This window comes from Rhamphochromis sp. 'chilingali' (assembly GCF_963969265.1).
Source record: "Rhamphochromis sp. 'chilingali' genome assembly, chromosome: 22".
Lineage (NCBI taxonomy): Eukaryota > Metazoa > Chordata > Actinopteri > Cichliformes > Cichlidae > Rhamphochromis > Rhamphochromis sp. 'chilingali'.
In genome coordinates, this window is record NC_137950.1 from 4,448,260 (window position 1) to 4,474,942 (window position 26,683).

The window sequence follows — 26,683 nt, forward strand, 5'->3', positions numbered from 1 at the left end:
CAACTCAGAATCCCCAGAGGAATGCTGACTGTGGTAAAGGAAAGACCGATGTTTCAAAAATCCATACTGGGAATCAGAGATGGGCAGTAACGCGTTACTTGTAACGCGTTACTGTAATCTGATTACTTTTTTCAAGTAACGAGTAAAGGGATTACTATTGCAAAATCGGTAATTAGATTACCGTTACTTTCCCGTAGGAACGCTGCGTTACTGCGTTACTAAAACCGTGATTTTTTTTTTTGCGAGAATGTCTCATGACAGTGACGTAACAAGTGCGACGTTGGTGACAGCAGCTGTGTGCAGATCAACAATGGATAATATATCGAGTGCGGGAGAGAGTATGAGCGTGCAGCGTTTAAAGCGTGGAAGTACTGACCTTACTTTGAGTTTGATTCCATAAAAAGTGACAAAAACATTAGCGTCCATCGTGCGTGGGAAGAAAACTTCTTTTTACAGCGAAAAAAACCCCTAAACTTCCGAGCAAGCACCGAGTAGCTACGACGTGATGGGAAACTCACAGAGACACTCGCGCGGATTCTTCAACTGACCGCAGCACACCTACACCAGGGTAACCCTCCGCCTACCCTGCTCCTGCTTTACAGGTGAAAATAGAGCAAAAGGACCGCTGAGTCTTTGACTTTATTTATTTTCTGCTGTGTTTTACTTGCATCTGTTTGAAAGAGTGAGTGAAAACACAAAAAATATTTTATTTTATGTGCTGGAATGTGTAGAAAATAGGTTTAAATGTTAAACTAATTTATTCAAGTCAGAGAATGTTGCATATAATTAAATGTTTTGCTTGATGCATAAAGTTAAAAGATTAAAACTGATAAAAACAAGTTAAAAAAAGAGACTTTTCCATTTGATTACATTTTGTATGATGATTATGCAGAAAAAGTAGAATTGGGCTGAAAGATCTATCACTTTATCACCTCTTCAGGTTGTAAATCGTGTTTTTAAAAAGTAACTAAGTAACTAAGTAACTAAGTAATTAATTACTTTTGAAAATAAGTAATCAGTAAAGTAACGGGATTACTTTTTGGGGGGAGTAATCAGTAATTAGTTACTGATTACTTTTTTCAAGTAACTTGACCAACACTGCTGGGAATACAACATCATGGCTAGTCCATGGATGAAGCTATAAAATAGAGGCTGCCACAAGAACAACAGGGTTTACAGAACATTATATGAAACAACCAATAAAAGTCATTTTTCTCTAAGACATTATGTGTGTGCCATAAACTACTATTGCTGAGCAAAAAAGAAAGTAAAAGTTGCACCTTTTACAACATGTTGGCTGCAGTGTTGAGGCACAACTTTACTTAGAAGGCAAACCTTCTCCATTTCCACTTTGCCTCAGAGAGTAGCTGGATAGTGTGCGTAGACCAGTCTGCCACTTCCATTGGAAAATGCACTTTTTCCCCTAGCAACAGGATATTGGCAGGGTTGCTGACTGGTTTGTAGGCCAGCATGACTGGGATTTACATGACTGCCATCAACATCCGGCAAAACAAATTTTTCCCTCATGACTGGTGGTTGTCAAAGGTTGTGACCCTGACTCTAGGACTGTTTGATTAGGACCGTATTCACTTGATACATTGTTACTATAACTGCCACATAATCCACGATGGCAAGCAAGCTAATGTCATATTGTTAGTAGCCATGTGTCTGCACAACCTAAATATAGACTGGTGATAAATAAAAAAAACAAACGAATCCATCATGGTTTCTTGGTCACCATCTTCACGCTTCAGTCTGACCGCGAAACCACTTACTCGCTGGATTAAGTCATAAGCCAGCGAGCATACCACCACCATTTGCCATTGTAAAACATTTTAAGAGCAAGACTTACTAAATTGAGGTCAAGTGAGAAAGCCATTTTCCCATAGACTTCTATAGGACCATCTTTTTGCAACCACAGCTATCACCATCTGGTAGCCTTTAGAATTCAAGTTTAAATCACTCTGGATAAGCTTCATTTTTCCAACCCTCATGTTACATCCATGTTTTATTATATCGTTATTTCTACAGACAATATTTAACGAGTATTAAAAAAGAAACAAAGTGTTAGGCTGTAGATATATACAGGATTTAATCTAACCAATAATGACTCATTCAATTGTCAAATAAAATAAAATAATATTAAGTACTGCTGGGATATCACAGAGGTCCAATCACTTAAAGACACTTCAATCTTATTTCTGTATTTACAGCTGAATCATCTAATGGAAATTCTCCTTTACACTTAATAACTCAAACTTGAAATAAAAGACTAGCGTGTATGTCTTATACCCAAGCAATTTCCTGTCAGTGTTTTCTCTGAGTCAGTTGATAATGGGAAAAACATAAAAGGACCCTGCAGAGAGAGTTGACTCCTGCAGCCAGAGGCAATGAACTGCAAAGGCTGACAGCGAAGCACCCGAGGTGTTAGTGTAAAAACTCTTCTTATATCCATGCCGCAGACACTCTGCTACCAAAGTATGTGTATGTTTGCCCACTCTTTTAATTATAAGAGTCAGCTAATTGTAGGTAAAACAGGCCTAAACACAGCACAACATGACACTGACACCATGTCAGTGTCATGTCATGTCTATTTTTTAATGTTTTATGGACAACATATGGAAATTAGCCCTTGGCTATAATCTGGCATGTTTACATGTAATTTATTGTTTATGTTCATTAACATGCACTGTCCTAAATAAATAAAATAAAAAAATAAAATAAAAATTGCCGACATAAATAACTGTACCTGTGTTGGATATAAAGAAGCAATCGTGTCATTGCAGGGGCTGTTTTTGTTCCCCCAGTAATACACGGTGTGATTTAGAATGGACAGAAACTGTACACAGCGGGCTACAACACAACATCTCCAACCAGATCTGCCTCCAGTTCAATTGTGCTCCCTGTACTAAACTGTCTCTATTCCCTTGATGTGGCATTGATCGGCCTACTCGGAGCATTGTCTGATAGTCTGACCACCACCATCAATATTGCATCAATTTCTTTCTAAACAGCTCAGAACTATTTTGCACTCCATCTAGGGAGAGGTAATAAACATGTCTGTCTTCATTCCCTGGCAAGAATCACATGCCGCCTCATCTCACCCAGTGGCTTTATTTTGTGCGAGGGAGAACTGAATAATTGGGATCCACTTCTTTTGTGGCGCAAGGTGAGCTTTGGAAAACAGGACTTGTTACATTATTAATCACTTCAAATATTAATTAGTTAATCTTTGCAATTAGTATGTGGTCCACAGTATCCACTGTGAAGATTAAATGTTTACAACAGAGTAAGTCAATATTTGCTCACTGGAAGTTAAAGCACTCAAACCTGTGGTAGCAGCAGAGGGAATTCAGGCATTCCAGTTCTGTCTTCTGAAAACGCAGCTGGACCAGATTTTGGCCCAGACTCCACCTGACTTCTCACTGGTTTTTTCCTCCATCTCTCTCCTGACCACTGTGGTCTATCTGGCAGATACAGCAATCTAGGGAAGCATGAAGATATTAAATTAAACCAGGAGGAATCAGTCATGCAGCTGCCACAATGCCCTGTGGGAAATATAGTAAAGAACAGTGTTTGAGAGGAGGACATCTACAGTACTGGTGACTCATTGACCCAAGTCCTCTAGCTAGCTCATTAGCCCTTCATTATAACAGGTTCTGCAGACTCTGGTGACAGTGTGCTGATGTTATGTACCTTGATTTTAATTATTGGCCTGGAGCCGCTCAGATGCACTCCTGTGCTACCAAATTGCATCTGATAGCAATCTGTGTGCAATTAGGGTCACTTAAAACATATTCATATTTAAACTGGTGGTTTTGGTCAAACGATTTGAGACAAGAGACCAACCAAGTGCAGAGCCTACTTCTGAGGATGTAGCAGCTCACTAATGATCTCATCTAATGCTATAAACCCAGAAGAGAGACGGAGGGAATGCCATTTTCCCCAGTTCACCTAGTAAAAATGATCTAATTTCATGCCTTTATTTAGCTTGATTTATTTAGCATTATAGTAGGTCTAAGGGATCTTTAAAAAAGAGTAAGTGATCTTTGATGCAACTCCCCCAATGAATAGGGCATCACTAAGGTTAAATTGATTATAACTGAAATTGACCATAATATTGGGTTAGAGAAGTAACAAAAATGCATTAGTTTGTACCGACAAAACGTAATTAGACAATTAATCACATGTACAATCATCCAAAAGGTACCATTATCAAATGTTTTTAAACAGCAAAAAACAATTTATTCTCATTTACTAAAGCTTTGTAAAATAAGTTGTAGGACACTGTACCGCCCAAAAAACTGCTTAAGTTCTTAATACCCACCTGGTTGTTGGGAACATGTTTAGAGTTATGGGAGGTTTTAGGATCCCCTAAATCTGACCTGTTGTACGTGAAGAGGTTAAAATGTTGAAACTTTCTTTTTATCATACTTATGATTAGATTATATAAAAAAAAGAGAAAATAAAACAATAAATGTTTTATGGCATCTGCAGCTCCAGTTCAATTTGAATGTTAGACCAGCATCACTATTAACCTACTAATTAACTTAGTAATATTCATAACTGGAGTGTTTATGTTTCAACAAACTTACAACAAAAAATTGTAATAACCTTTTTCTAATCGAACTGACATTTTTACACAATCACATGTTCACACGGACATTTATTCTGTTACATTTAAGAAATTCCTTCTCACGGTTACGGATACTTGAGGGTGCATGGGTGTTTGCCCAACCAGTCTACATGTGTTTTGTGGACTTGGAGAAGGCATTCGACCGTGTCCCTCGGGGTGTCCTGTGGGAGGTGTTGCGGGAGTATGGGGTGTCTGGCCCATTGCTACGGGCCATTCGATCTCTATACAACCGTTGCAAGAGCTTGGTTCGCATTGCCGGCAATAAGTCGGACTCGTTCCCGGTGGGTGATGGGCTCCGCCAGGGCTGCCCTTTGTCTCCGGTTCTGTTCATAATTTTTATGGACAGGATTTCTAGGCGCAGCCAAGTGGCGGAGGGCTTTCGCTTTGGTGGCCTCAGAATCTCATCTCTGATTTTTGCGGATGATGAGGTTCTGTTGGCTTCATCGGGTGAGGGCCTCCAGCTCGCACTGGAACGGTTCGCAGCCGAGTGTGAAGCAGCGGGAATGAGGATCAGCACCTCCAAATCTGAGGCCATGGTTCTTAGCCGGAAAAGGGTGGAGTGCCCACTCCGGGTCGGGGATGAGTTCCTGCCCCAAGTGGAGGAGTTCAAGTATCTCGGGGTCTTGTTCGCGAGTGATGGGAGAAGGGAGCCGGAGATCGACAGACGGATTGGGGCTGCAGCTGCAGTAATGCAGACGCTGCACCGGTGCGTCGTGGTGAAGAGGGAGCTGAGTGTAAAAGCGAAGCTCTCAATTTACCGGTCGATCTACGTCCCTACCCTCACCTATGGCCACGAGCTGTGGGTAGTGGCCTCTCCCTTAGAGATAGGGTGAGAGGTTCAGCCATCCAGGAGGGACTCAGAGTAGAGCAGCTGCTGCTCCACATCGAAAGGAGCCAGCTGAGGTGGTTCGGGCATCTGACAAGGATGCCCCCTGGGCGCCTCCTGGGTGAGGTGTTCCAGGCATGTCCCACCGGGAGGAGGCCCCGGGGCAGACCCAGGACACGCTGGAGAGATTATATCTCTCAGCTGGCCTGGGAATAAATATTGTGTTTCGCACTCTGTAAAATCCTTTTTCAAACCCAAAAATACAATCAAAATTGTAACTATTTGCACAAGTGTACATCAGAATCAGAATACTTTATTGATCCCTAGGGGAAATTCTTTTTTGTTACAGTGCTCCATTATAAACAACCATTAACGAAGATAGACAATACACTAACTAAGAATAGCACAATATATACAAGCATATATATACATAAAGGTCACTTATTAATAAATAGCTGAAAAAGGAAGAACACTTGCAAAAAGTGTGTAGCTATTGCAGTATACAGTGTGTTAAATGGATGAGTTGTACAGATGGCCACAGGCAGGAATGATTTCCTGCGTCGTTCAGTGGTGCTTCTAAACATAAATGATGATCTAGAATGCTACAACTAAAACGACATATCTATTAATCTACAAATAAAGGAAATAAATGATTATTATAAGTTACATTACATTAAAGAAACCAGTCACCCTGTGTTTATATCAAATCAATGTTTCTGATATTTGAAAAATTTAGCATTATATCTATTATATCTAAATCTAGCATTATATGTGATATATGGTCTCTGATATTTCTGATTTGAATTTTTGATTAAACAAGAATATTCAGAACAGAAATATTCTGTCTTTACTCTCCCATTTTAAAATATCCTGGAAAAGCCCTTCCTTATATCACATTTATAAAGCCAATCCCAGCCCACAACCCTCTTTTAATGCAGTGTGTTGCAGTTCATAAGCCTCCTGCTCTTCGCTTGTTAAAATGTAACCATCTATTGACTTCAAAATCAAATCTGTGTGCATTAACGCATTTTGTTTCATAGATTTGAATCAGAATCAGAATCAGAATACTTTGAATGGGGCCGCTTGCTGCCTTTATATGGGAAACTGTCTTTTAGTAACATCAGGACAATATTGACCTCATCTATTTGTGTGTCAGTTGATAGTTGATGTTAATAGATGATGAGTTAAACATTGATTCTGCAATAGGATTTAGGACTGGGCAATGTAATTTGCTTTCTCATTAATGTAAACATTATACATGCTTGTTCAAACCTGACTGTGAGAAAATATTGATCGGCCAAAGACTGAGTTACCTCAGTTAAAGGGCGACGCTCTGTGACTGTTGCTGTTTCTCTCACTGTGTGCAGAGGCAAACAAAGGTCAGCACCGATACAGTACGTTCCTCCCAAAATACCTATGAATGGTAACACGATGACTTCGGGGAGACAACGTTTGAGTGATATTTCAGAAAGTCCTGTTGCCTTTTACATAAATAGCTCGGCTGCTCTTTGTCCTTCATGACTTCCTCCACCCTGACAGGCTGATTGATAGGATTGTGCCTAATCCATTATTTTAGCCCATTGATTGTGCCCAAAGATCAGTGTTGTGGCAGAGGTAACAGGACCCTCCTATGAGATAGCTCCTTCATGCACGCGCAAGCAGAGGTGTCAGCTGCCAGCCTACTAATCACCCTATGCTGTGAGTAATGGCTATGAAAGCAATCACAGAAGAAATGCATCATCTCTGCAGACGCCTGATCTATCAACCTGACTCACTCTCATTTGACTGAAACGCATGCCAACATGAAATATGAAGCTTTGTTAAAGGCAGAGGAGGAGTGGTGGCTCTAGAGCTGCAGAATGTGATCATTAAACACACCCATAAAGACCAATTGTATTTCATATATTGACATGTACATGTTGCGCATTTTCCAAACATCTCCCTGGGTAAACATTTCATGCTTAGCTGTGGTGCATAATTACAACGATTCACTGGTTATATACCAACAGTCATTTTCCACTTCACTCATCTTTCAATTTGTTTCCCCGCACGATATCAGCAGAGTAATAGTGGCAGAAGAAAGAAATGGCTCGCTCGCACACCATCAAATAGCTATTTGTCAGAGAGTTTGATGTTTCATGCAAACAAAAGCAACAAGCAAGGCGTTCTCAGCTTCCCAGATTTGTTGATGGCTTGCGCTATGAAGAGGTAGCAGGAGAGACTCGCTGGTTGTCTTTCCCCATCTGCCATATTTGAAGCTGGTTTTGTTGTCATTTTGACTGTGCAGACGTAATTTCACACAGTGGGGATCGTCCCCTCCCCCAACCATTATGGAGAATGCAAAAATTGGCAAAGGGGCTGCTACATTTACTACAGCACGGGGAAGACCGGACGGAGACATCAAGGAAGAGGAAATCCACACAGGCAGATTTTCTTTCAATGAGTGCTAATTGCAGATGACACCACGGTGATTGGCCTCATCAGTGACAACGATGAGGCCGCCTACAGGGAGGAGGTGGATCGTCTGGCTGAGTGGTGCGACAGAAACAACCTGCTGCTTAACACCGAGAAGACCAAGGAGCTCATCGTGGACTACAGGAGGAATGCTGACCCACATCCACCCATCCACATTAAGGGGACGGCTGTGGAGCGTGTGAGCAGCTTCAAGTTCCTGGGAGTCCACATCTCCGAGGATCTCACCTGGACGACCAACTGCTCCAAGCTGGTCAAGAAGGCTCACCAGCGCCTCTTCTTCTTGAGGACTCTGAGGAAGAACCACCTGTCCTCAGACATCCTGGTGAACTTCTATCGCTGCACCATCGAGAGCATCCTGACCAACTGTATAACAGTCTGGTACGGGAACTGCTCTGCCTCGGACCGGAAGGCGTTGCAGAGGGTCGTGAAAACTGCCCAGCGCATCGCCGGAGCACCACTTCCTGCCATAAAAGACATCTACAGGAAGCGGTGTCTGAAAAGGGCTGGGAAAATCATCAAAGACCCCAGTCACCCATCACATGGACTCTTCACCCTCCTGCCCTCTGGGAGGCGCCACAGGAGCCTCCGGACTAAGACCACCAGGTACCGGAACAGCTTCTTCCCCACAGCTGTCAGACTCCTGAACTCTGCCTCCTGACATCTGACCCACGTTAAACTCATGGACTGAACATACACACACCCACAATGGACAACTGTACCCTCAAACACAATAATAACATGGACTGAACCACCACTCACAACCACTAGCACTTTATATAGCCTCTGTAGAAACTATCTACACCCTCACTTATCTTAACTGCACTACTGTATAGCTCTGTGTAAATAATCATTCTGTACATTCGATAATCTTTAATCCTACAACTGTTTACAACTTGCATAGTTCCCATTTCTGTATAGCTGTATATCCCAGATTCTGTAAAGTTATTTATTTCATATTCTGTATAGTTTTTCATATTTATATCCTGTTCATATCCTGTACATAGCTTGTACTCACTACAGCCTGTACATACTTATAGAATATTCACAACATACTTCATACCGTGTACATTATAACATACCATAATAGACCCATTTCTGTAATATACTCACATATCTATATTATTGCTAATATATATTGTAATATATCTATATCACTAAAGCACTTCTGGATGGATGCAAACTGCATTTCGTTGCCCTGTACCTGTGCATGTGTAATGACAATAAAGTTGAATTCTATTCTATTCTATTCTATTCTATTCTATTCTATTCTAATGTGCCATGACCAAGAATGTCAAACCTGGCCTTTCACACCATAATAGAGTCTCATGATTTATGTTTTGGGCATCTAACAAATGCAATATTTATCATTTTGCAACAAATTACTGCTGCATCTCTGGAAATGAATTCTATAGATTTTCCTCGCGGCTTATTCTGGTTTTCTCTGAGTGAGGGTTATTACTTAATTAGATGGGAGGAAGGCTCTGTCAGACATTTCCCCTGCCTCCAACTGAGACTTTTGTTACCCCAGCTGCTTGTGTAGAATACTGATCGCCTGGCAGATACTTTAACCAATTACCTGACAAATTTGAAATTTGAAATAATATATGAATGCCATTCCTCAAATCCCTGCTCTTGCTTTACTCTCTACCCATGTTTCGCTGCAGGATGAGTCTCCTGTTTTCAGGATTAGCTGGAATCTAGAATCTTTCAAGTTTTACTGCTCATTAGAAATAGAAAAAAAAACTCTTTTGAACTGAAATCAATTATAATGAAAATTAAGTGTTGTACAAACGAAAGCATTTCATGACATGATGTTAAGAGATGATTCTTTTTTAAACAAAGTGTGGTCCAGTACAATCTTTTCTTTCATTCTAGGTAAACATGCTCAGTTATCCCCTTCAAAAAGGTTTCTTTGCTGAATTTTATTACATGATACACTTGGGTAATAAAATAATAACTAAAGTGCGTAGTGCCTAAAAATGCAATACGTCTGTTAGGAAGTTGCCATCATGGTCAAGTAAATCTTTAGTCTCATCAGAGCATGAACGGGTCTTCCAGCTGTGTCTCCTGTGTGTCATCTGACAAACTGTAGCTGACGCGTCACGTGGTTTAGTTTGAGCGCTTTCTTTTTGGCACTCTGCCACACCACAGATTCTGGTGAAGGACAAGGTTCAGCTGCTGTTGTCTGCACAGTCCCTTCACTCTGAATGATACAGCTTGAAGCTCTTTCAGAGTTATTGTTTCTTGGCGTCCTTCCTTACAAGTCCCCTTCTCGCTTGCTTACTCAAATTTGCAACTGTGCCAAGCTCTCTCCATTTCTTAATGACTGATTAAAATGGCATCAGGGCTTCTCGGTGACTTTTAAATGATTTAGGTGGCTTTTATTGAATGCATGTATACTTGGAAATGTATTTTCTTTTAAGATTTCAAACAAGACAAGTGTTTTTGAGTTGATCAAAGTCAAACCAGACTGCTGGTTCTATAGCCATGTTGTCATCTAGAGGAGGCTGCACTTCAACTGCTTAATAACCCATAACATGGCACTTCCTATAACATAAATCTAATAAGAATGTAAAAGGAAGGGTCCTTTTGATTCAAGTCTGCTTTTCCAATGCATTTCATTATGGCATCTTGAACTTGAGTTGGCGGAGTTTGCAGAACAGGGCTGAAATTCAGTGGAATTTGTGGAAAGAATAGCAGAACCAAGTAGTTGAAAAACTTTTCTTGGTCTGAAAAATGAAGCTTATGCTGAAATCTGTGTTCTTTGTAATTTTCCTGCAGGAGATGACTACTATTGTAGTAGTAGGAAAACTGCTCTTTTGCTCCGTTACCTCAGTAAGCTTTGTTCAATTACTAGTTTTGAGTCGCATTTAAAAAAACACATTATGTTCACTTTGTAATTTATGAACCAAAATAAGGTTTTGGTGTTTTGAGAGCCCAGTTGCAGCAAAAAAGCCCTATGCAAGTACCAGTCCATTTAAACTGCTCTTGAAGCTACCACCGTGGCTGTTTTGAATAGTTTAATGTGTATTTATGTGTCTTTATTAATCCAGCCATGGAAAATAGGGTTGGTATGGCCCATGACTACTCAATAAGGGGCTCTTAAACGACGGGACCAACGCACACTTACCTGTTTGATGCCTTTTAATATATTTGTGAGTCCCCACTAAGTAAGCATATTTATCTTCTATATAAAAATCTGGTGTATATAATATGATGTGATTCCATTACAGCATGTTCTCTGTGTTTAACCTAATGATTACTCTGCGTAAAAGATCAGGGCACCACCCCTGACTGCCTGAAGTAGAATTTCCACAAAAAGTTAGAAAATAGATTTTTTTCAGTATTTCAATAGAAACAACAAATTGAAAATTAGTTCAGAAATTCCCAAAGTTATTGGGATACTATTATTAATCGATGATTGCTCTTCCAACTTCTCTATCTTGACTTGTAGGTGGCGCAAATTAGTTAATCAGAGAATTACTACATGCTCAAATGTATCCTATGCAACCAGCAGAAAGGTTCATTATGCCATCACTACACTAGTGTGGATAAAAAGGGGGTGGGGTGGCTGTAGCTCAGGAGGTAGAGCAGGTGATCTACTGATTGGAACGTTAGTGGTTCAAGCCCTGGCTCCACCAGTTTGCATGGCAAGTATCCTTGGGCAAGATACAAACCCCAAGTTGCTCTCTGATGCGTCCATTGAAGCATGAATTAGGAAGCTATAAAAAAAAAATTAGAAGAAAAGTGATCAGTTGAATGTTGTATAGAGCGCTTTGAGTACCCTAGGGAGAGTCAAAAAGCAAAAAGCCACATCTAGTATAGATGGGAATGCGTACTTTCTATAGGCGGTGCAGACTGTGTGTGAACTGAAAACAAAAATCTGCAAAAGAGACAAGGTTTTACTTCCCAGTGAGAAACATGAAATACTAAGAATCCTAAATACTGTCCTATAAAAACCTTTTGTGTAGCTTTTCCTCGCTCGCCACCAAATGAATCACAATTGCTGTGATCGGTACAACTGATGTGACCAGTGGCATCTTTCTTACATGTTAATAAAGCCATGCTGAACGGTGCACTATTCTCAGCTGGAGCTCTGTAGCCTGTGGCTGCTCACTAAATCTCAATGACTTCATTAAATCATTACCATGAGTCACGGCATGCCGTGCCAACAGCAATTAAAACACAACAGAAAAGAACAGAGTCCTTGGGCCACTGTTTTGCTCTTGAGACTGCTACGCTTTACTAGATTTGGGAGAATGATTGACATACCAATAGGTCCCTAGGTGGATTAAAGAGCCTTAATCAATATTCAAATTTGTCTCACTCACACCCTTTGCCTGGAGCCAATTGTGCAAACCATGTCAAGTGCTGTCTGCTTTTGTGCTTCAGGCTGATTTTGAAGCAGGACACATTTTCTGTCACATCCAGGAATGTGATGAGCCTCTGAAATTTTAATGGCGCAAATGGTGAAAAATGATTGATAAATGGTCAGAAATGATCAAAAGCCAAGCAACGGGGCTCTGAAGGTCTCCACTCATACAGAGAAGGCTCATTAATACGCATACAAATCTTTTTTTGATATTTCATTCCTCATTCAACCAGGAGGCCAAAGGAGATGGAAAAAGCACAACTTTCAATGAATGTGTCAAAGCTTTAATTCTAGTCTCTCCTCTTTTCTTCTGCAGAAACACATTTCTATTCATGAAGTAAACCCGTCATAGCCATGATACCGCATCCTTATGTTTCTTTTATAAAACTCCAGCAAAATGGTAATTGAATTGCAACAGTAGGCTTCCGTCCCTTATGCAGTCTTAAAGAAGCCTTTATCTTAGCAAATGACTGACAGTTGATTATGAAAAACCCAGCTTTTTCTTTTTTTCCTCTTGTGTAAAGACGATCCACCCACACCTTCTGCTTTTGTGTGCACCATTGTTATGGCTCCATTGTTAATGAGTTTAGAATTAACTGTCTGTATTGACTGGAGACCGGAGACCCTGCTGAGGCTGATTGTGCTGTTGAATGGGGAACTGGAGAAGTATGGACAGGGTGCACAGTGTGTGCAGGTGTCTGCTCGCTGTCTAGAAGTGGGAAGGGTTTTTCACAGTGGTCGCACTTCAGTACAGGTGACTGCTGTGGAGCCTGACATCAGGTGTCATCTGGTGGCAATTCATCTTTACTTTGAATTTTATTGTAATTTTTTTTATTTTGATGTAAAGAAAGCATCAACTGCTAAAGCTGGAGCACCAGTTAAAAGAGGGCATTAAATACTACCTAAACTAATCCACTGCACTCAGTTCTACTTGTATACTCAGAGACATTTGGCATTAGCCATTGTAAGCGTAGATATATTTGTATACCAGTTCTTACTGCTTTTTTCCAGCAATGGAAGAACAGAGTGATTAGACACAGCATCTGAATGTTTTCACTCATAAGACAACTTTTATCGAATCATATATAAATATGTATGTATTCATTATGACTTGAAACAAGCCCACAATTTCTATGCAGAAGGAAATTGTATTGTAACCAGAAGAGTTCTCTCATGCTGATCATTAGAAAGAAGGTATTTCCACACTGAGTTCACTTCTCAAACCCAGACTTGGTTTTAACACGTCTGTATTGTTTGACAGCTATTTTAGAAACATTATATTCTTGACTTGCATATGTGCACATGTGCAGTTATGTAGACCAGTTATTTTTTCACCCACGTTCAACCAATTTCTGAATGTAACATTTCTGAACACCTTGCTGGAATTTCTTACCTTAACTTATTACTATTTAGTGGCCAAAGATCCCTGAGAGATCACTGTAATCACTTTTTTTCTTAATAACATAAGAAATCACACACTAATTATTATTAAACGTAAACTCAAATGAATTTTAGGATTAAGCAATGAAGTAATGACATTAATGAGCAGTAGAATCATGATGTGGAAGAAAGCCCAGAAGCTAAAAAACTTCTTTATTCATCCATTTTTAGTGGATGTGGTTTTTCACGATTTTAAGATTTGACATTGTTGTATTGTAGGGTCTTTACCTACAATATGAATGCCTTGAGGTGATTGTTGTTGGCATTTGGCCTGATAAAAACTGAATTGAATTTAAATTGTGTATTTAGATAGGAGTGTACTGGAGGTGTGCATGCAAGTAGGCCATTTAGTTTAAGCCAGCCAAGACTACGGCAACTTTAATGAGTTTTGGTCTTGAGGATATCTGAAGTCAGAGTGCTGCTTATATGCTTAGTTTCCCTGCTGATTGTCAGTTCATTAAATACCTTCAATGCCATTCTTTAAAAAATATCTATCTATCAATGTTAAACACAGAAGATGTCTCATGTGGATCAAGTAGGTGAAGAATTTATAGAAAGACAATGCTGGGAAACACAGTACTATTTAAACCATCCGTCACAGGTCAAGCAATTTTAGTTATATAGCAGTGCTAAAAAGTATACTGTAGTAATCTGGCTGGATGCCTCCTGTGCTTCTGCTACTTCTCTTTCCCTCTGTCCTACAGCATAGTTCTCCAAAATGAGCTTGTGGACAGGAGATGAGATATGATCCTTGGAATTAAAACAGCATTTTCTACTTTGATCATCCAGCACTGTGTGAAGCACTGAAATAAGACTCTTCTTTATCGAATCTCTACTCTCACTCTCCCTCTCTTAATCTTTCCCTTGCTTGCTCACCCCACTCTTTCTGAGCTTGGGGGATAGCTGTATGAGATGAAGAGTTAATGAAGATTTTTTTTCTTCCCCTGCATGAAGACGGGTAAACTCTTGACAACTTTGTACTCTGCTTTTGTTAATCATGTCACGATCAGCTTTCATGCTTTACAATCCCAACCCCTGAACCAGTTAAGCATGAATATTTAACATTGTTATTTTCAAGTCTCTATGAATACGGCTTAAATAACTGCATGAGCTGCTGCTACACAAATGAATCGGGACTGTAGTTGGCCGAATGGCTTCAGCCTTCTCCGTGTAACAATCTCAGTAATCTCCCTGTTTATTTCTTTTCATTACACACCATCTTATTTTATACCACTTACACGCCCTTGTCCTTACACAAACACTCATATGTGGCCATGTCTTCATAAACTGCTACTGAGATGCAACATTGTCAAATAGCCATTTAAGATGCTATCATCTGATATGGAGGCTGACGTGGGATGATGCTAGAAGTGTAGTTATGTAAGCAGCTTTCTCAGGGACTGATAGCAATCCAGCAGGGGAGCGGCGGTGTGTGTGTGTGTGGATGTATATTGGGTGTGGGTCTGGGGGTGTGAAACAAATCACACATTCAGTACGCTACATAATATTACACCCAGTGTTTTGCCACAGGTACAGAGATTCACTCCTTCAGGGAATTTGATTTGTTAACATGCTAATGTGCTGAGATTAGCGAAGCAACAAACTGAGCGCGCATCACTCAGTGAGGTGCTGATTGAAAGAAATCAACAACAGGGGAAGTGGGGAAGAAACAAAATGCACATTTTTGAAATTAAACCATTTTATTTACAGACAAAAGATAGACACACTTGATTTTTAACCAAAACAAATACCAAGCTGTATATGGACCATGCTGCATTGCAGAGTTTGCAGTCACATGACCGCTAATCATGTGACCCTACAAGAATTTCTATTTACAGGGTATCATATGCCCCAAATTCTAACTGCATTCTTCTGCTGTATTAAGTAATTCATTTTAAAGACAAGTCCTATGACTGAACTATGGAAATATGTAGCTTGCTTTAAATGATCTTGAAGTGATTGGAGGCTCCTTCCATCTCAGTAAACCAGTGAGGCATCCCAACAGCTGCTCTGCATGTTACGCTGAAGGTTTCGAGTTAGCTCATTACAATGATCCATTTGTTGTGATGAATTAATAATCATTTTGTTTGACTGTGTGTTCAGCTCCCAGGCTGCATCTCCACTATCAGCAAACATGGCTAATGTGATTTTAGGCCAACATATGCTACTTTTTGCGTCAATATGAAATACAAGAGTACGCGAGGAATTTGTAGTCATAAAAAAACATTTAGTTTTATTGCAACATGCATCACAGTATGGCAGCAGCCCCTGAAGTCAGTATTCCCATCATGTTGCTCGTTAATGCTCATTACTATCAGTGATGTTTACAGCATTGATTGCTGGATGGAAACAGATTTGTGAATTATGAACTTCTCAGTAAATATCAGGGGGCCAAGTTTTGCCCATTTTATTGGCTCATACTTTTTCCCTCACCTTGGGTCTGTGTTTATTATGAACCAGAGGTGTGGACTCGAGTCACATGACTTGGACTCGAGTCAGACTCGAGTCATTAATTTTATGACTTTAGACTTGACTTGAAAAAATGTTCTAAGACTTGTGACTTGACTTGGACTTTTACACCAATGACTTGGGACTTGAATTGGACTTGAACCGGTTTACTTGAAAAGACTTGATATTTTACCCCAAATATAAAATTTAACATGCATATTATATAGAGATTGAAAATGTGACGTCATTCACGGGTAGAACCGCAAAGGATTCTGGGAACTCGTGGCAAGCGGTACTAGCGCACGCAGGCTTTCAATTAAAATCAGTTATACAGCGATAAAAAGAAACACAAAAATGTCAAGAAGCTGTTGTATTATTAACTGCAATAGCCGGTCGCATGACAGCCACGGGAAGCCGACGGGTAAAGAGATCGGTTGTTATCGGATTACGTCGTTGAAGAGAAATTGTTCAAGCCATGTTTCCGAAGTAACAAAGACGCGACGGATGGCCTGGATTGCAGCCATTCAAAGATCAAATATAACGTCCCAGAACACTCCAGCTCACAGGTTAGTCTGCTCCAAGCATTTACACGAAGGTCAGTGTTTTTTAGTAGTTAATACGTCATTTTCATAACATAATTAGTGATATAGGTTACAAGCAAGTCTGGCGCTGAACAGAAATTGTCGCGCTATGCTCCTTTATTTATTGTGCATAAATAGTGAATTGTCCTGACACAATATTGCGTTTCGCTTCTGTTATTATGGTACATTGACAAGAACATATACTTTTATTCACAGGATAAAACAGGTTTTTTGTATCACTAATTGCCCAGTACGATTACAGCATACAATATTGTTGTCACTGCTACATTTCTGTGATGCTACCAGAAATTATTTCCACTACTAATTAATTACCCTTGAGCTCAAAGGTCCTATTAATAAACGGTTAAGGAATGTGTATTTATGACGACAATTTGTGAGCTGACTTCATCTAACTAGCAAATGTTGTCCAGGCTACGTTGGTGATACAGTTTTTTTTTAATGTGTATGATATTTTTGTCATGCGATTTTAAAGCCGGTGTTGTGCAACACCGGTCCTACAACCGCATCCAAGAATAACATGCAGCTTATCTCAGAACTGTCGGTGAAAATTATTCTTGGAGCTAGGTTTAATTGAGCTGCATTTTAAAGAGGTGCAATTTCACAATTTGTGTATATTTTCTAAGTTCACTATTTTGTCATGTGTTGAGAAAAACACAGATTTAAAAATTACATGGTCTAATATTTACATTTAGCATAACTGCAACATTATTTTTTCGTTTTTTTTTTTTAAAGACTCGAAAGGACTTGAAATTCAAAGTTTCAGACTTGTGACTTGACTCGGACTTTTACACCAGTGACTTGAGACTCGACTCTGACTTGCCTGACATTACTTGAGACTTGACTTGAGACTTGAGGATAAAGACTTGAGACTTACTTGAGACTTGCAAAACAATGACTTGGTCCCACCTCTGTTATGAACACATGCCACGTTTGGGGCTGACATTTGAGCAGGCCGACTCCACATCATTGATTTCAGGTAGTCCTGCTGATATGTCAGGGCCTACAGGGGCATAGGTTGCTGGAAATGCAGCTGCGGCCCTGTAGAACAATCTTGGGCTGAAAATTTGAGCAAACATTGTTCACTTCTGATGGTGGGTGTGCTGGCAAGGAGATTTTCCTAGGAAAGGAGGTCTCCCCTGTGCACCCACTTCTCTCTACAGCTTCCACAGCCAGCATCAATAAATGTATGTATGTGTAACCATCTTATTCCATGTAAGGAGCACATCTAATGTCGTATACTGTTGAGCTTTTATATTTGTAACCCAGCTTTTGATTTATCTAATTTCTTAACGGACTGTTTGAAACCTTTAATTTATCTGGTTTCTCTGTATTTAAGAAAATGCAAAATAACTGACTGCTTTACATGGCAACACTGTGAAATGAGACAGTTGTTTGCTTGTGCAACGCTGAAGGGAAATGCTGAATCTTCCTGTAGCAGTCTTCAACAATATGAGTTTCTGTTGACTAAAACACTGCACACATCATAAAATACACTGCATAATGCTGACTCAGGAGAACAGTAACTAATGCTCAGGTATCAAGGTTTCTTGTCACAATTTGCTTCTAAAAAATGTGCATCAACCCTCAGGCTGGCATGAGAAACCACAAATAGGGCTGGTCTTTTGCAGCTCTTACAGCAGGGTCACAAAGAGATGAATTGCCTGCATTACCTCCAATAAAGAAAAGAAAATATATTCTGTGGCTACTAAAGCTGAAGGTTTATGGAAGCTACACATTTTACTAGGCTTTAAACTGAGCATAGATTTCACTGCAGGTCCCCAACGCTCCCATGCTGCAGGAATACATCCACATCCTCCTCATTATCCCCCTCACCAAGCATAGGGCATCAATCAGGTGCATTGAGCGTGTTCTCTGGGGGAAACACTCTGCAACCATCAATACGTCAGCCTTGCATCACATGTCTTATAGATTTATCAAGTCATTTATTATTTATTGATGTGAATAAAACTCAAGGTCATCTTGTAAGAGTCTTCACCCATACTGCTTGAGAGGGTACAGCAAGGGTTTGATTTCAGTGGTCTTACTGCTCCTGTAAGGTCACAACCTCGTGAGGTCAAAGTGACCATAGCTAATCTGATGAAGAGGTTATCATGAACTACTCATCAATAACACTTTACAGCAGCTCAGCTACTGATATCATAATGAGCACATTCAAATATATATGTCAAAAGATTCAAATGAAAAAGATACATGACTCAGCTTTTCTTTCAATACAACCCGTCTTAATATTTGTTAGTGTATTGCCCTACCTCTCCACCAAATATTTATGACAGATGTTTGCTCTAATTAGTTAGTTTTTTCCTCGTATTTTTGGAAGATATGAGCTCATTATTTTTTCAGCTGCAGGCAATTCCAAGCTGCTGTATGTTGTTTCTATTTCAGCTTAATAAGTCAAAAAAGTTAAAGCACTTTGTTTAGATATAGAATCAGCTCAAAATCAATAAAATGATACAATCAATATATGAATTTACTACTACTATGATAGTAACAAATAATTAATTAACTATTAAAATGACACACTAAACCGCTGTCTGTACGTCTGTTTATTCGTAGCTGAGCAAACACACAGTTTTTCGGTCCACCGCCTGCAGCTGCATGCAGTTCTTCACTTTGAAAATTGAAATAAAAAAGGAAAGCTTTGGCATACATTATGCTTTTTTTTCTTTCACTCCCACCATTAAATTGAATATAACATATTTAATGGTGTAGCCAGATCGCATTTTGGCAGCCGCTGGTAACCATGAGCTTTGTTGCTCTCACTATGTTGTTACAGGAGCTTGTTTTTGGAGCAATAGTGTGTCCACAGTTAAAATACCTATTACTAGCTTAGTTCTAAATCATATTTTATGTAGTTTTACTATATAAAGCGTCAGATAAAATGATCTGATTTCTCTGCTATGGGTGGTTCTTTACAATATAAAAGGGAGACAGGAAAGACCCAGTAAGCTATACACTACAGTGAGCACACTAGTGTGTCCATGTGTCTTCACTCTGTTGGGTATGTGTACTTTAGCATTTCATTACTGAGGTGTAGTGTTTGCAGATTTCTCTCACAGGGGATTTCACATAAACCACTTAATGTATATGTATAACTACACTTAAATCTGCAATTCATGCTCATCAGTATATCCGCAGTAAAATAACACCCCCACCTTTTGTCATGAATGTATTATAGAGTCGTTGGGTTTAAGGTCAGAACTGGCATGCACACCATGTAGACACAGAGCTGGGGAAAATATCCTTGTAGCTGCGTGTTGTTGTGTGAGAGGCAACCACGATGAGAAGCTGATGTTAAATCGATGATGATGGATCAAAGTGCTGCATGGCTGGAGCCCTGCGGTGTTAGGGTGTGCGGAACAACAGTGACTTTTGCATCTCTTCCTTTCTACTCATTAGCCTCTTTGTCTCCCCTTTTACCCCAATTCTCTCTTCATCTTGAAACCCTCTCTGTCTCTCCCCTATATTAAGAGGAATGCAATGTGTGTCTGAATTTTGGAGTGGGGAGAGAGGTGACTTGATGCTTTGTGTCATGGTGTCAGGTAGAATCAGACACTAGCAGATGGGAAGAAAAATATTAACCTTTAATAAACAATCAGTATCGGTGCACAAAAAATGACCTCACTTTTGGTAACATTTTGCCTGTAACCACTATAAAAGACATGTTTGTCATGAGTGAAGCTACTACGCTTCAGTGAGGCTGAATTTTGGCATGTAGAATAACAGCAAAATGGTTGTTTTCACCTCTGAACAAGACTATTGTAAATTTAACCACATGCAAAAACAATAACTGCCAGTTATTCAGTGTGATCATGTTCTATAACCATCCAAGTGGCAGAATCTAATCACTTGGTTCTGTTTTCTAGGAGAAAAACATTGGCCGGTCCGCTCCCAGAGTCACCATGGTAGGGATGGCTATTCTTTGTTAAAGGTTAAAGCTGCCTCTAGCCACTTATTTTACATTTGCTTTATGAACCTGTTAAAGATTTATACAGATAATATAAGATAATATCAACTTCCTGCGTGTTTGGAGGCAGCTTATACCTGCAGTGTTAATTGTAGTGAAGTGCCTTCCCATTGATCTCTATTTGTATACTCAGTATATAACCTCCTACTTGACATTTAGCTTTTCTGTCTATGTGACAAGTGCACATGTGTAGTCTGGTTCATTTGTGTGCTATTTTTAGGGGTGAAACGGTACACAAAAATAATTAGTATGGTTAAAAGTCTATGCAATGTTAAAACAAGTTGAAGTTGTGCATAATAAAGACAAACATGCTATGTCACCCTTCTGCAAAGAATATTTTTCCAAGCCTGAAGCAGCAGAAAAAACAGATTTATGAGGAAATAGCCAACCTGGTTTTGTCCAAAGCTATAATACGAAACAACCAAATAACTGGCACTTTTGAATCAGCTGTGATCACTGGTGGTTTTTCCTTAAAGCATGCCTCCAGTCATGTCTGTAAGGTTGCCTCCAACACATTTTGGTTGTCATGCAGCCGCTAACTGGACTCTAAAATCCTAAAATAGTTAATTGCACATTAGAATTGTCAAGTCATGGTTAAAAGAAAAATATACCTCTTTTTTTCAATTCCAAGGTTTTACATATCAGGACATCACAAAAAATGAGAGATGAACAAAAAAATATATCAAGTCATTATTTAAGAAATATAAAAGCAAAATGTAGAAGCACTGAGGGAAAAACTAAGTGCGCCCAATGATTCAGTAGCTTGTAGAATCATTTTTATTAGGAATAACTTAAATTAATCATTTCCTTTAAGGCTTTGTCAGTCTCTTCATTGAGGTTTGCAGAGATTTGTTTATACACAGCTCTCATGTCAAGGTCATGCCACAGCATTTCAAATAAGCTGAGATCTGGACTGACTGGGCCATTGCAGTGCCTTGATTATTATTTTTTTCCCATTTTTTAAATAGATTTGCCAGTATGCTTGGGATCATTGTCCTGTTTCATTACCTTATGTTACCTGTGAGACATTTAACTCCAGAATAAGTTGGTACACAGTACTGAGTCTGTATCCCAAGATCCGCCACCGTGTTAGATAGTTGGTATGTCATGCAATGATGTTTCTTTTAAAGAGAAGTGGCTAATTACTGGCAACCTTTCCAAAACATGTCATACTTGTTCAGTTTTTTTCTAATTGTATTGTCCTGAACTTTAACGTGCTTACTGAAGTTTATAGATCCAGGATGTAAGTTTTTGTAATTCCTCTGCAAACTGGTCAATTTTATTTTGGGATGCATTTTCCCTGGATGTCCATTTCATCATCACTCCATTACAGAACTTTGGATTCGTGGACAGATTGTTTGGAAACAAGCTAATAAACCTAATCAGATTAATGAGTAGGACCAGATAATGTTTTAGGTTGTCCTGATATGTAAAACCTGAGAACTGAAAAGGGGCGGTGTGGTTTTTTTTTTTACCCTAGCTCTACCTTTCTTCATCCAAGCTTTAGTTCCACGTATTTGGTAGACTCAGTGAATGTGGTGCACTAGTCTGTGTCCAGTTTTTGTCATTTTGAATGATAGCCGGGTGGTGCCTCTTATACATCCAGGGGCTAATACATACATTAGTATGTTGTTGGACAAAAGTGGCGATCTGTTAAAGCTCTGCAGATGGGACCATCTAACTTGAGATAACAAGTTTCCTTTGCATTAAAATATAGACTTAATTAGTCTTACGCTAATTTAAAGGCAAACTGAACCCAATGCCCTGTAACAGGCTATATGTATGTACCGTAACACCCCTATCTAGTTCTGTTTAGGTCACTGGTGTGGTAATGTGGGCTTGCCTATAAGAAAACACTGTTAAGAGGAGATTTGCACTAAAAAAGTTTCAGCCTACTTATTTAAAAATATATATTTTTAAAAGCTAACCAAACTAGGACAGACTTTTTGTAAACAAGAATATTCTGTACCTCCTGATGTTTGTTGAAGCTGGCCCACATTATATGACTTTTTTTTTTTTAAATTGTGCTGTGCATTAAAACCCAACTGGTCTTGTTTCATGCTTGTGTTCTAATTCCTGCCCTTTGGACTGTATGTTTTGAAATGTTTCACTTTCTATGTGTTGTCCTCTTTACTGAATTGAATGTCCTAACCTCTATGGTGTACGTGCTCTTCGATTCTGTCCGTCTCAGTGGAGAGGAGGGCTGGTCTATGAAGGCATGGATAAAGGCAGTTTTGATGATGTTACTTTTTTAATTTTAAGAAGACATCAGATAAATCTGTCCTTATTCTTGCTTACGATATACGGACCCTCCTCTTCCTCCTCTACCTCTTCTTCGCCCTCCGCCTCCTCCCAAAGGAAGTCTGCTTTTCAACAGCCTGCAAAAGGAGTCGGTTGGTATGTCGATCAACTGTGAAGCAGAAGAAACTGATTCTTTTCTGCTGAGGTATTATTCCTACAGTGCGCCAAGCGATGAAAACGGCATATTGTTACACTGTTTGATTTTCAAGAAAGATTATCTTTAAACCCAGGGAGCCACTGTGGCTTTGTGGCGAGAGAACCGAGTGTAACCACGCAAGCTTTGTAGGAACATCATGACACACCACTTCAATAAAACGGATGCCTTATTGCCTTTTAACACTTGGGGTCACAGTCCACAGTGGGTTCAGTGTCTATCACATTTCAAAATGAACTGGGTATGAAGTCCATCTCAACCTCTTGCCCTTCCCCTTCCCTGCTGAGACTATCATGGCACATTTGTCAAGCAGCAGAGGCAGTGAATTGTCAAGTAACTGCTTGGCCTTTGGTGTCTTGGGGGTGATTGTGAGTTATGAGATAAAGAGCGATACTTACTGGCGCTGTGGATAGACACAGTCTGTGTTGTATTTGGATTTTACTGCACTTGGAAGAACATAGTAGCAACCCTCTTTGTTAATGTATTTATCTATGAATGCATAATAAAATCTGAGTATTTCTGTGCAGCTATTAGCTTCCAACAATTCAAAACACTCATTAACAGACATGAGGTAGAGATCAGTCCGCAACCTTGGCCATGTAGCAATACACTGTGTCTGTAATACTAAAAGTATACAGACAGGAAACCGCTCCAGTTACTGTAATTTTTAAAATTTTCATTAATGTATGTAATCGAACTCGCTGCTGTGAAAAATCAATAAAATAATTTAAAATACGATCCAAACCTTTCATCTGATTTTTAAAGCCAGTGACAAGTACAGCATACGGATGAGAAAAAGATAGTGTGTTACTACATGGTTTTGTTTAGAACTTGTTTTGTGAAACTGACCTGTAATTCAATCGTTTTTACTAGCTGTGTAGAGCTGCACTTTATTTTAGTCATTACCTGCTTCTCCCTCTGTTCTCCTTTCACTAATGTGTGGCAAATCCTTTCTTTGGTATTTCAGGCCATTGAAAAAAAACAAAACAGATTTTAGAGATTCCGGGAATCCAGTTTCCCACTTAAATGTAAAAATCATTTGTCTCACACCCTAAGAAGGATATATAATTGGTGTCCTGTGTTGTTTATGACTGACTAATATAGGCTGTATGGCTACTGCTTTCCTACTTGTGGAATAAGATTCTTTCATAGTCTAAAGTCATCAGAAAGTAGCTATATGTACAAAGTAAAGTTAACAATATATTCCACACCTGCTAGCTGGTGAACACAGTGGCATAGTGAACAGTCAAATAAAGAGTGAGCCATTCAGAGGTGGATTTACTGGTGTTTGTCAAATCATTGTTCTGCTGCATAACCCAAGTGCGCTCAGCCGACTTTCTCCTTCAGAATTTTCCGGTAGAAAGCAGAATTCATGGTTCCCTAAATTACAGCAAGTTGTCGAGGTCCTGAAGCAATGAAGCACCAACAGACCCTCACAATACCACCACAATGTTTGACTATTGGCATGATGTTCTTCTTATGAAATGCTGTTGAATTACATGATGGTACAATTAGAAAATACTTATCCACACAGGGCCGGGTGGGTCTGGATGGTTGTTTCCTTTGATAAATGAAATCATCATTTAAAAACTGTATTTTGTATTAACTCAGGTTTTCATAGTCTAAGATTAAAATTCATATAAAGATCTAACATAGTGAAGTTTGACTGAGAAATTACAGAACTGTGTGTGAATATGTTTGTCATATCTTTGCAAGGCCATAGCATATCAAATATATCTATGATATGAATTCTAGAGTTTAGTCTCAAGTGGCTGAAAAAGACAGCAACAAGGTTTCAGAAAACCTTGGTTGTGTGAGAGCTGTTGGATTTGTTAATGGCAAACTTCGGTGCTGAATTATCAACCCGTATGCCGTTAGCTCATTATTTTCAGTCTTGTTTCCATTGCCTTTGCATATACTGTTCATCATCGCCGCTCTTTCTGCCAGTACATAACACCACGCTGTTGTCAGGCACGAGAATTAAAACAGCTACATTTAGGATGGTCATAATTTTCTCCAAAGGAAATCCCGTCATATTAATTAACATGATGTCAATGTGATGTTATAGTTGAGTATTTATTACAGAGTTTTATTAGCAAACAAGTTCCCTGCGCTTTCTTTAATTTGAAATGTGTTTTGCTGATACTGCAAAGTAATGCTGTACAAAGTCTTTTTCCTATCTGCTGAAATTTCTGTTCTCATTGTTTTTGTTATGGCCTTAAAGTCAAATATTTAGTCTAAGCCTTTTGTCGCTTAAAATTGTGTTTGACAGATAAGAGCCACTCAGTTAAGAATGAGCACTGAGGGCTAAAATTAGATGGGGTAAAAGTGCTATAAATATAACTTATAAGCATTATCACTAGGATTGCAATTGGGTCAGAGTTAAGCCTCCTGCTCTTCCAGTGAAATCAGAGAGGAGGTGGGGCCTGAAGCTTTGTCCCTTACTTACTGAGTGAAGTAGGGCTATTATGGCAGTTAACATTTAGCGATTAAATGTGAACAGTCTTTGTCAGTTGGTAAATGTCAAGCCCATGGCGGCTTTCCTTTCGTCTACCTTTGCTGCGAGAGGAAGGGAAGGGACATGTTGGTGCCACTGGGCTGTCAGCTGAGCCAATGGGACATATACTGCATATCTGTCACACTCATTCTGCACAGATTCTGGTGCATAGATACACGCATGCACAGTGTAACCCCACTGTCACCACCTCCATCTCCTCTGGGCCTTTTATAATGCTGGTAGCTGCTCTAGCTAAGGCTAATGGGATGGCAGGGCTGCTGGTTTTAAAGAGGGGTGTCGTGAGGAGAGTGGAGCAGAAAGCTGAAGATGGCTTTCTAATAGAACTAGGGTGGGTGCTTTGGAGTCAGAGGGAAGAGGTGGAGGGATGCCTTGTGGTCACTGGGCCATTTACTTTTCATCCCAGCACCCCAGCACGTCCTCCTTTTTCATACTTTCTCCTTCTCTTATCTACTTTGTGTCTCACTTTATCCTTTGCTCACTGTATTTCTGTCTCACTGTGCTTGCTTTCCTCCCTCCTCCTCCTTGTTGTTCAGAAATACTAGGCCTTTGGGGTTCCATTAAGTTGTGCATGAGCAGCTTTAACACCAGTGTCTTGAAGTCTGTCTTTGACCACCAGGATTTCTATGATAATCAGCTCATGCTTTGTTTTTTCCAAAGACACCAAACTAGCAAATACACTTAAAAATCATACAAACAATCTAAAGGGATATGTTTTGTTTTGTAAGAAGAACACAACAAAAAAAGTAAATATCTTCTCTGTGTTATACAAGCTAAAGTTGTCTTTTGATGGTACACGTTTGTATAAGCCAGCTTTCTGTAAGGTATTGCACCACCAAAAAGCTGCAGATGAGTTCTCAGTTTCTCAAACCTGCAGCATTAAAACTACGAACAGGTGAATTAAACAGCAGTGATTATCTCATTCAGTG

General features: G+C 39.5%; 1 protein-coding gene across 1 annotated transcript in view; it reads left to right on the plus strand.

Annotated features, from left to right (window-relative positions):
- Positions 1-26,683, plus strand: part of LOC308390388 (shisa family member 6) — an 80,819-nt gene that overhangs the window by 35,604 nt on the left and 18,532 nt on the right. The window lies entirely within an intron of this gene.